General features: G+C 29.8%; 1 long non-coding RNA gene and 1 pseudogene across 2 annotated transcripts; both read left to right on the top strand.

The window, feature by feature from the left end:
• The first annotated feature begins 2452 nt into the window (after positions 1-2452).
• Positions 2453-5942, top strand: LOC107888605 (cytochrome P450 CYP736A12-like; annotated as a pseudogene).
• Positions 5943-6127: 185 nt separating this feature from the next.
• Positions 6128-11364, top strand: LOC107890200 (uncharacterized). 2 transcript variants are annotated; one of them, XR_001681874.2, is made up of 4 exons: positions 6128-7014; positions 10754-10932; positions 11012-11070; positions 11189-11364. It is a non-coding gene; the product is annotated as an uncharacterized lncRNA (long non-coding RNA). The 2 variants fall into 2 exon arrangements; XR_005901513.1 differs by having other exon boundaries at positions 6129-7014; positions 10763-10932.
• The last annotated feature ends 709 nt before the right edge of the window (positions 11365-12073 follow it).

Genomic DNA, 12073 nt, shown 5'->3' with positions numbered 1-12073 from the left:
ACTAAGTGCGGGTTATAAGCCTCATGAACTCTTTTTTGGCTAGATGAGTTTAGTTGCTCATGCTTTTCGGGGAAAAAACACATGTTTTAATGAAATGGAATTTTATTGAAAAAGAAACAAAAGGCACAGAGCCTTAGGGGGAAGGAGTTTTTTACAAAAGTGATGAGTGAATATTCATGCCACTCCATCCCTTAGTTATAGTACATGAATGACCCTAGTTGGTTCCTATTCAAACTCTAGATGATAATGTTTAAGAAATTAAAATTAAATCTAAACAATATAATAATAATGCTAACAATAATCCTAAAAAAAAAAATAGAATTCAAATCCTAAACAAAGTTTTATGTCCATAAATCTCTTCTTTGAAATTTTGTCTCAAGTCTTCCACACTTTGTATTTTTCGGCACCACTTCTTCTCTATTTCGCATGTTGTCTCGTTTTGTCTTTAAATTCACGCTTTTCGCCCCCAAATTTTCTTTTCCCTTTAATTTAGCCCTTACAAGATAAAAAACCATAAACAGCCCAAATTAGTAGGATCATACTCAAAATATATATGTATTTAACAAATAAAAGTATGTCATTTTATAGTATTATCAACAAGTCCTAATTTGATCTAGGGTTTATTACTATAAATATCATAAGACTAGATTTTAAGAAAATATGTAAACTTCTATTGTGCTACAAACACTATTTTCTTAAATAATTTTTCCAACAAATATTTTGAGCTGATTTTAGCTTGGCCTCATCCTACGATAAGTATTATCATGTGGGTTCATTGGATGCAGTTCCATTTGTGAGGACAACTAGTCATATATGATTATTGTTGAGATTGTCCCATGATAACATAAATCAATGGATGTAGGAATTATCATTGCAATAATGACATAAAATTATTAGCATTTATTTACATGTGCTCCAAATTTTTTGTTTAATCTAATAATAATGTGTCGTGTTATTATTCATTGATGGTGCTTAAGACTTATACAACAGATACTGCATCAAATACTATTCCATATTTGTTTCCTTAAAAATAAATATAAAAACAAAAGACAACTAAAAAGGAAATATAAAACGATAAAGGATCCTAAAAAAATAACTAAATCTAAAATCTCAAACTTATCCCCTTTTTTCCTTCTAATCTACACATAAGGCATGCCATCATCTTATTCTAGATCCATTTTCTGATTTGAACTCTACAAGTTTGGTAAGGTAATAGTACAAAGTGTGTGAAGGATAATCTGTTGATCTTTCCAACCATCCTTTTTAAGATTCACGAATGGATATTATCTTTGTCACATTGTGTTATTTTGCATTGTTGTGTTTGAAAAGTTTTTTCCATTTTGATGTTAATAGTTGCAAGCATGTTTGTAAGGCTGCAAATGAACCAATGTGAGGAAATATGTGCATAGATTCGTTGACCATGAAACTAGAAATGCTTTTTTGGTACCAAATACATACTAGGATTTGACGATTCACTTGCAATTAAATGCAATCCAGCGCATAATTTTGCCTAATAGTTTGGTACGTTTTACCGGAACAATATGAAGGTATTTGTAGTAGAAAAAATTAATTACATTTTAAAAAATCTAGAAATTAGAGAAAATATGAAAACATTTATGGTTAAATGTGAAAAATCTAGGATTTGACAAGAAAAAAAATCGAGGCTTTGAAGAGATGAAGAAAAAAAGTATAAGCTTCAATGTTTGCATCATCACTCGAAATACGAGAAATGAAAGTTGCAGGAAGAATCGCTGGAAAAGAAAAAAAACAATAAGCCAAAATAGAAGGTGAGTGAGCTCGAAAAAGTTTTAGTGATATGTAAAAAGGTTTTTACATAATAATATATTACTAGATAAGAATGATTTACCAAATAATTTTTTATATTTTAGGGTAGCTTATAAAAGTACCACAAAACTCCTGTACTATATTTTAGATTTCATTTTAGTACATCTACTGAAAATTGGAAAAATTAGTGAGTTGAAATGAAAGTGCGCGCAAACATGATGTGGCGTGTACAGTTAACATCATTAGAGATTTAATATTTTGGTGACTAAAATAAAAACACCCTAAAAGTTGGGTGAGCAACTAGGTAGTTTACCTAAATTATTTTAAAAAATCATAAAAATTATAAACAAAACTTATAAAATTATAAAATTTTATTAAAAATAAAAATACTTACCCATTAAAATCTAATGGTTAAGATATTTTTAAAAAAATTGACCCCTACTCTTTTATTGGGTCGGTATTGTTATTTTTAAAAATTTTATAACCTTTTTAATTTTATGTACGATTTTTTAATAATTTTTAAATTTTATAACTAACGGAATTAAAAAAATAAATTTAAATTTTTAATATTTTAATATTTAATTTATAAGGGACATGTCCAGTTAGGTAATAGAATAACAATATAAAACCTTACCAATCCCACCTCTCAAGCCCCACAACATAGCAATATAAATCTTACTACAACCCCTCCTCTCAAGTCCCATCATCTCTTTTCTGGAGCTAGAATGGCATCTTCAATCTCAACATATGCCCTTCTCTTAACCTTCTTCACAACTCTGATTTCTTTCTTTTTCATCACCTCGCGGTCAAAACAGAAGTTTAAAAATGGAAAGAAGCTTCCCCCAGGACCCAGGCGCCTACCAATTATCGGCAACCTCCACATGTTAGGCCAGCTCCCACACCGAAGCCTTAGCAACTTAGCCAAAAAATATGGGTCAATAATGTCAATAAGGCTAGGCAATGTCCCAACAATTGTGGTGTCATCACCTGAAGCAGCGGAGCTATTTCTAAAAATCCACGACGGTGTTTTCGCCAGTAGGCCTAAAATCCAATTCTCTGATTACGTCTCCTACGGTAACAAAGGCTTGGGTTTTGCACCATACGGGTCGTAATGGCGCACAGTGAGGAAATGGTGCACCCTGGAACTTCTTAGTTCATCGAAAGTAGAATTGTTCGAGCCGATTAGGAGGAGGGAGGTGGAGTCGTTGGTGGATCAGATAAAGAGGGCAGCGGCAAGTGGCCAAGTGGTGGATCTTAGTGCCAAGGCACTTGAATTGATGGAGAATTTCATGTATAGAATGATCATAGGCCGAAGTAAAGATGATAAATTCGACTTGAAACCGCTTATTCAAGAGAGCCTTAGGTTAACAGGACATTTCAACATATCAGATTATGTGCCATTCCTTGCTCCACTTGATCTTCAGGTATCTCTATTCATCTGTCTTCTATATGTATACCATAATTTTCATCTTGCATATTATCACATTAAAATTCAAATTGAAGATCAAGTTCTATACAGTTTAAGAGAAGTTAATTTTTCCTTAATTGATTAGCGACCCTGGGTGGATTTCAAAAAAAAATTGTTACAAATTAATTAATGATGAAAACCTAATATTATTATACAACCATCTGTAATTCATTCTTGACTCTTTATCTGTTAGTTTTCAACTAGTTTGGCATTGGATTAAAAAAAAATTAGCTAATTTTTCATATATTTGAAATTTAATCTTCATATTTTTATTTTTTAGAATTTAGTCTCTCTCGTTTTTTTAATTTAAAAATCGAAGTCTAAATGTTAAAACATTTCAAAATTTTCTGTTAAATTTGATTACATGCCATATTGATTTTTAAAAAAAATACTTGGTAGCCATTAACAAAAAAGGACATTGCAATGAACTTAAATTTAACAAAAATATTTAACGATGATAAAAATTCTTAAAGTTCATATTAGCATTTTTTTATTAGAATAATATATTTAGGCTAACTAATGACATTCTAATAGTTGAGTTAGCATATTATGCAAAAAATAAAATATAGAGATTAATCTCAAACTTAAGTGTAATATGGGGGCTGGAATTGAAATTTGACCATTGTTATATAATCTTAAAAAATAAGTTGAGGAGTCAAAATTAAAATTTAACAATTATCTTATAATATAGAAAAAAAGTCTATGACTAATTGAGCATTTAGGTTAAAAAGTGCTTTTAAAAAGTGTTGTAAAAAAATGTTTTCGAGAAGTGATTTATAAAAGTTTGACAGTATATACTATTGCTATTAAAAAGTGCTTTTGAAAAAAAAAGAGTCTATTTTAGATATATCTCTATTTTAGACATGTGTTGTAAAGTAGAAGATATGTTAGACTTCTTTAATGAGAATGAGAAATTAATTTTAGCCAAAAACACTTTTACAAAAGCAAAAGGCTAAACTTTTTAGCTTTTTTGCTTAGCTTAAAATCTTAGTTTAAAGACATGAATTGGTTTCGAAAGCTACTCGTTTACCACTGCTTTTGATTTGAAATCATGGTTTGAATTGAAAAACACTTTTCAACCTTGATGGTAAATGAAGTTTAGATGCATGTCATATAAGGAATGCTCTACACTATAAAAGTTTAGATAACAATTTATATAAGAAATAAAGTATATAGGGATGAAAACTAAAATTTGACTATTATTATATATCTAAAAAAAGTAAAAGTATCAAAAATAAAATTTAATCATTGTTAAGAAAAAATAATACCCTCGTAAGAAAGGCATTAGGGCCTTAGTTTATAGATTCTCATGGTACAGTTTCATGGTTGCTTTTATTCTACTATATTATTTTTTTAAAAAATTCCTTTTGAAGTTCTTTTAATTTATATTTTCTAGTTGCTTTAAAATTAGAAGTACATTATAATTTTATTCCAGAATTGTAAATACAATATTAAATTTGAATCAATTTTTTTTTCAAAAATGATAACTGAACTTCTCACATAACTATAATATAGTAAATTTTCACTTTCATAGTATTGCTTGAATCAATTTGAAACTGACAAAAAAAGTGGAAATGCATACGATGCGGAAAACACTACCACTTTCATGAAAAGAACATTGTAGTTTTTGCCTCCCATTTGTTTTAGATCATATGAAATGAAGTTCGACCAACTAACAAATCTACATATGCATATATACTTGAGCCAGGGTCTGATACCACAATTTGAGGCAATAAGAGAGGGTTGTGACAATTTTTTGGAGGAGATAATCGATGAGCATCAACAAGATAAACATAAAGGGCAGAAAAAACATCGTGATTTCGTTGATGTGATGCTTTCACATTTGGATCAACCTATGAATCCAAATGATGAATCAGAACTACACATCATTGATCCAACAAATATCAAAGCTATAATACTCGACATGATTACAGGTGCACTTGACACATCGACAGTGGCAATTGAGTGGGCATTTTCCGAAATTTTAAAGCACCCACGAGTCAAAACACGTCTCCAAAAAGAGTTAGAAAGTGTTGTTGGGATGACTAGAATGGTCGAAGAGGCAGATTTACCAAAATTAACCTACTTAGATATGGTTTTGAAAGAAAGCTTAAGGTTGCATCCAGTGACACCACTCCTAATACCTCGCGAATCACTGGAGGATATTACGATAAACAAATATCATATTCCGAAGAAGTCTCGCATCCTGATAAATACATGGGCAATTGGTCGAGATTCTAATGTGTGGTCTGATAATGCCAACGATTTTTTTCTTGAAAGATTTGTCAATAGCAACATAGACGTTCGAGGACATAATTTTCAACTCATCCCATTTGGAGCAGGTCGTAGAAGATGTCCAGGAATGCAAATGGGGTTAACGAATGTTCGCCTTGTTCTGGCTCAGTTGGTGCACTACTTTGAATGGAAGTTACCTGATGGCATGTTGCCTAGTGACTTGTGCATGAGTGAGACGTTTGGCCTTACGGCCCCAAGGGCCAAACACTTGCTTGCTATGCCAGTATATCGTCTACAAGACTAATAAAGTGCATAATAATGGGGACAATATGGCATCAAACAATCTTAAAGAATGTACTTTTTTTTATTTATGTTTTATAACATCAAAATTACTATTTTTTCTCGATGAATCGGTTTATTAATAATAAAAGAGGATTTATGATGGTTGTTAGAATTCAATAAAACATAAAATTTTACTAAAAATATAATTTTTTTTATATATAATGAGTACAATGCAGGGTGTATCTAATAATATTAATAAAAAATATATTCTTTCAAGAAAATAAAGAAAACCAAAATTCAAAAGAGGTTTTTTGAAACTAAAAATTAAAATTGTTCAAATGAAAAAAACATTAAACATGAATAAAATATAATAAATCAACATGATGAGAGTCTAATCAAATACAAAATCTCACTAATGATTGGTTTTATCATTGATGCAAACATATATCTAGCAACGAGCAACTAGCAACTAAACTCTTATTACCTTCAGATAATCAAGATGAAACATATTAATTATTTACTTACTAACAAACAATCTTAAAAAGAATTATCTAGGATTAAATTTATCCATAACATTAAAAATTAGAGAGACATGATTCTATCAAACAAACACACACAAACTAGGTTCATTCAAACTATATTACAAGCCCCACAACATAATTTACATATCTAACTTATAATCAACCATGTTTTTTCTCCCAAATATTAGAATTAGGGGCGTGCAAAATTCGGGTAAAATTAAAAAAATTCGGTTAACAATTGAATTCGGTTAATCTGTCGGTTAACTGAATTAATTTGGTAGGGACTGATTAATAACTTTTTGGATTTTCGATTAACGGTTAATTCGGTTCGAAATCGGTCGGTTAACCAAATTTTTTCGGTTTAATTAAAATAATTAGTAAATAAAATTATAATATATAAATAGCCTACTATCCACCCAGGCCCAATCTATTATAAACTCAATCTAATATATATAAACCAAAGTACCCAACCTAACTCAATCAAAAAAATTACAAATAATTTAATAAATAAAAATAAAAATCCTAAAACTAAAAGTCCAAAACTAAAAAACACAACAGAAATAAGAAATCTCTAAGTAAGACCCTAACCCTCAAAATTCAAAATCTCTAATTTCAAATCTCCCAAAATCTCTCTATTGTCACTACCAGTCACCTTCTGAACAGTCCGGCGTCCACCAGGCACACCTTCGGTGTCTACCAGGTCACCATCACCGGTGAGTTAAGGTAGGCTTTTCCTCTCATGCTGTAGTTGTTGTCAAGTTTGTAGGTCTGCTTAAGAAAAACATATCTCCTCGGCTACTCTGTTATTTTGACCCAATAAAAAGATCTACTAATATCTTAGCACATAATTTAGCTATTGATTGCCTAAAAAATGAAAGGGAGAGTTACCTGAGTGGAAGTGTGCCGGTGGTTGTTGATGATGGATTATGACGATGGAAAAGAAGGGAACTGGATTGACAGTAGAAGATGAGATAGGGTTTGGGGAGAAGAAAAAATAGTAAATGGAATGGTTTATAGAAGGCTGTTGGTTTTAGGAACCGGTATCGACAAGTTTCGAGGGTGGGATATTTTCTAATGAGTGACTGCCAGTTAATTTGCTGACTGGAGGAGGAGTGCTATAGTAGCACTAAGACCCTTTATGAATTTGGTTTATGATGATTTATTCTTCAAGAAGACATCTGGTTAATTTGTTCTTTAAGAAGACATCTGGTTTATGATGGATCTGGTTAATTTATTTCTTGTTTCTTCTTCATCATAAATCTGGTTTATGATGATTCGTTCTTCAAGCACTGCTACTGCTTTTGGTGTTTCATGTTTTTTGTTCTTCAATCTTCTTGTGATGATAATTTTCGAAAAATTAGTTTATGATAAATCAACAAGAAGATATTAGTTTGGACATTAGTTTATGATGATTTGTTCTTTAAGAAGACATGTGGTTTATGAATCTAGTTTATGATGAATCTGATTAATTTGTTTCTTTGTTTCTTGTTCATCATAAAATCTGGTTTATGATGATTTGTTCTTCAAGCACTACTACTGCTTTTGGTGTTTCATGTTTTTTGTTCTTAGTTTAATTGTTTCCGCTTTATGAATTTTGTTTTGTTTTTGGGTTGGTTTATATTTTTTGGTTTATTTTGGATTGGGCTTTGTGCTCTTGTCTATTTTGTAGGTTAACAACTTAATATTGCTATTGCTTTTGTTTTGGTTTTGATTTTGGTTTTGGTTAATATTGCTATTGCTTTTGTTTTGGTTTTGGTTTTGGTTTTGGTTTTATAATTTATTATTTATGAAATCTTAAGGAGATTTGAATGAAAAAACACCATAACATTCACTCTTCAATTTGATAATTAAATTGACACCATAACTGTAAAAAGATTACATCGACAATTAAATTAACAATTAAATCGACACCAATTCGATATAACTTAACAATATTTTTATAAAAGAAAAAGAATATAACAATAAAATAAAATAGAAAAAATGAGACATTTCAAATTTAATATGATTATAGGATATGAAAGTATAGATTTATAGTATACTTGCATATCCCATAGTCATTTATTATGATTTTCATTAAAATAGTATATTTAATTATTTTTAATCAAAAGTATATTATAATCTATACTTGCATATCCCATAATCATATTAAATTTGAAATGTCTCCTTTTTCTATTTTATTTTACTGTTATATTCTTCTTCTTTTTTATATATAATAGATGATTGTTAGTCCAGTTGGCAAGGAAAGAACATACTTTCTTAACACTTGTCTATAATTTTAATGTGATTTTAATGGATTTTTTATATATAATAGATGATTTTTTATATATCATTTGAATGTGATTTTAAAGAGATTTTTTTCTCACTCACATAAATTTAACACTCGTCTATAAATGGTATTAATCCAAATAAAATTTATTTATGTATGATTTTATGCATAAATAAGCCAAATTAAATGAAGGAAAATAAGCCAAACAAAATATGTAATAGTATATGTTGAACTCAACATCAAAAGACAAACAGTATTTTATTTCTCTAAAACTCAACATCAAAATATGTTTAATATTATAAATTTATTTTAATTTATTATATAATTTTTTTCTTGCAAAATGTCCACCGAACCAACATCTATTGAGGGTAGTGTTACACCTCCCACTTCAATAGATTCTGAAAATTCGGGAGTTGGAGCTTCAAGCCAATCAAAAAGGACTACTGGAAAAAGAAAAGCCACTCCTCAAAATTCGGAAGTTTAGTCTCGCTTCACTAAGATTATTAATAGTGAGGGTGCAAGTAAGGCTAAATATAATTATTGACAAAAGGAATTTTGTTGTGATATAGAAAAATTGGTACATGGTCATTGAAATATCATATTGGTTCATGTAAAAAAAATCCTACTAATGTTGTTGACACTAGGCAAGAACAACTAGTTTTACCTAGAAAGGGAGCTGAAGGGGGGGGGAGGGAAGGGCATCTTTCAACTTGAAGATTTGATCAAGAAGCATGTAAGAAAGGGCATCTTTCAAGTTTGTTGAAAGTGAAGGTTTTAAGAAATTTATGTTCGTGGCATGTCCTAGGTTTCATATTCCTTCATGAACTACTATGGCTAGGGATGTTTATCATTTTTATTTAGATGAAAGGGTCAAGATAAAACAACTTTTGAGAAGTTCTTGTTCTAGAGTTTCCTTAACTACTGAAACATGGACTTCTTTGTAAAGAGTTAATTATTTGTGTATCACTGCTTACTTTATTGATAATGATTAGAAATTGAATAAAAAGATTTTAAACTTTTGTCCAATTTCTAGTCATAAGGGTGAGTCCATTGGGATGGTGATTGAGAAATGTTTGTTGAATTGGGTGATTGATAAGTTGTTTACTGTTTCTGTTGATAATGCAAGTTCAAATAATGTTGCTATTGGTTATTTGAGTAAGAAATTTAACCCTCGAGGGGGTTTAGTTCAAAATGGTAAATATTTTCATATGAGATGCATGATATCTTCATATGAGATGCATGGCACACATTGTGAATTTGATTGCTGTTAAAGGCTTAAATGAAATGAATAAATCTGTTGAACGTATTAGGGGGGCTGTTAGATATGTGAGACAATCTCCAGCTAGGTTACAAAAGTTTAAGGAGTGTGTTGTGGTGGAAAAGATAGAGTGCAAGAAGATATTGTGTCTTGATGTCTGTACTAGGTGGAACTCGACCTACTTGAGAGAGCTTTTGAGGGATTTGAAGAGCAAGATACAAACTTTAGGGCTGAACTTGAAAGGGGAGAGGGTTAGCCTAGTGTGGATGATTGGGCTAGTGTTAGAAACTTGAAGGATTTCTTGGAATACTTTTATGAAGTCACTTTGCATATATTTGGCACTTCATATGTCACGTCCAATGATTTTTTTGACGAGCTTTCTGAAATTGATATTCTTTTACAAGATGCTCAGTTCAATATTAATGTTGATTTCAATGTTATGGCCATCAAGATGAAAAAGAAGGATGATAAGTATTGCGGTGATATTAATAAGATGAATTTGCTTATGTTTGTTGGTTGTGTTTTAGATCCTAGACAAAAACTAAAGTATCTTGAATTTGCACTTAGTGAAATGTCTAGTTCTGAAAAACCTTGTGAAATAATGCAAAAATTGAAGGAATTTTTGTATGAATTGTTTGATGAGTATAAGCCTCCACTCCATAGTACTTGTAACCGATCGAGTGTGCCAACACATGTTTCTCTCAGTGAACCACAACAAAAAATGAAAAGACAAATGCAAATGCAAGCTTTGTATAAAAAGTGTGAGTTCAAAAATGGTGGTGAGGATAAAACATCTGAATTGGATAAATATCTAGCTGAGGCTAATAAGGCTTTTGTTGAAGATTTTGATATTTTATTGTGGTGGAAAGTGAATAGCCCTAGATTTCCCAATCTTTCAAAAATGTCAAGAGATGTGTTAGCTATCTCAGTTTCTACAGTTGCTTCAGAGTCTGCATTTAACACCGAGGGACGTGTGCTTGATCAATATAGGAGTTTTTAACTCCTAAAATTGTACAAGCTCTTGTGTATACTCAAGATTGGATTCGAAAATCATTATTACAAGAAGACATCAAAAAGATTGAAGAACAAATTCAATAACTTGACAAGATTGAAAATGGTATATTTATTGTTTTATTTTAATAGTTTCAATTTTTTTACCATATCACTCCTACTTATTTAATCGATTCAATGTTTAGACTTTTCTTGGAATGCATCAGAGCCTACCCTAAATTCGTGATGTTTCGTGAGTTGAAAGGTATGCTTACTATCTTATTCTTGTTAACTTACAATCTATTCATTTGTTTATATTTTTTTATTTTTTTAAATGCATATATTTCTATTATATGCTCATTTTCTTCACATATTTTTTGTAGGTATAATGCAAATGGAGATCTTTAGGAGAGAAGAAATGGATACAAATGGAGAATATTAAATACTTACATTTCAATTATGTGTTAATTTCAAGACTTATGTGGTGTTTTTAATTATGTAGTGATTCAATACTTTAATTCGGTTAATTTTTATACTTCTTTTAACAAAAAAAAACATATAATTTCTAAAAAATTTTGGTTCGATTAAATTTTTTTGAAAAAATTTTAATTCGATTAATGGCTAAGGGTTTTAAAGGGTCAATTAATTCAGTTAATAGTATTTCAGGTGAGTTAACCGACTGAACACCCTTAATTAGAATGATTAAAAATGATTATGAATTTAACAATTCTAATTGACAAGACAAATATTCTAACTTATCAAATACAATCATATATTTAATAAACTTGAATATTTGCAATTAAAGAAAAATATATGTACATACCAAAAAATAAAGAATAAAGAATAATCAATTAGATCTCATGAATTTGAAGAATCAAAACTTCGATTTTTTTTTTTACCTAGAATGAAAAGTTTAGCAGCACATGTTAAAAAAAAGCATAAAACAAAATTGAAGTTGAAAGTTTTGGTCTATACATTATGATATGTGTAACTTTAGAGTAAAATTCGAATAACAATGGAAAGGATAAAATTATGATTGCAGACAAAGAAACTTTTGGAACAATTATAAAAAAAACCATTTGTCGAGGCCAAATTATCATGAGTCAACTTCAAATTACCATGGAAAAAATTGTGACATCGCATCTTATGTAATAATTATTTTTTTCTAACTAATTTAAATTAATTTTTGAAAAATTAGTTTATGATAAATCAACAAGATATTAATTTGGACGTTAGTTTATGATGATTTGTTCTTCAAGAAGACATCT

Source organism: Gossypium hirsutum, chromosome A09 (genome assembly GCF_007990345.1).
Source record: "Gossypium hirsutum isolate 1008001.06 chromosome A09, Gossypium_hirsutum_v2.1, whole genome shotgun sequence".
NCBI classification, from domain to species: domain Eukaryota; kingdom Viridiplantae; phylum Streptophyta; class Magnoliopsida; order Malvales; family Malvaceae; genus Gossypium; species Gossypium hirsutum.
Note: the sequence above shows the minus strand (reverse complement) of the source record. Positions and strands in the feature narration are given on the sequence as shown.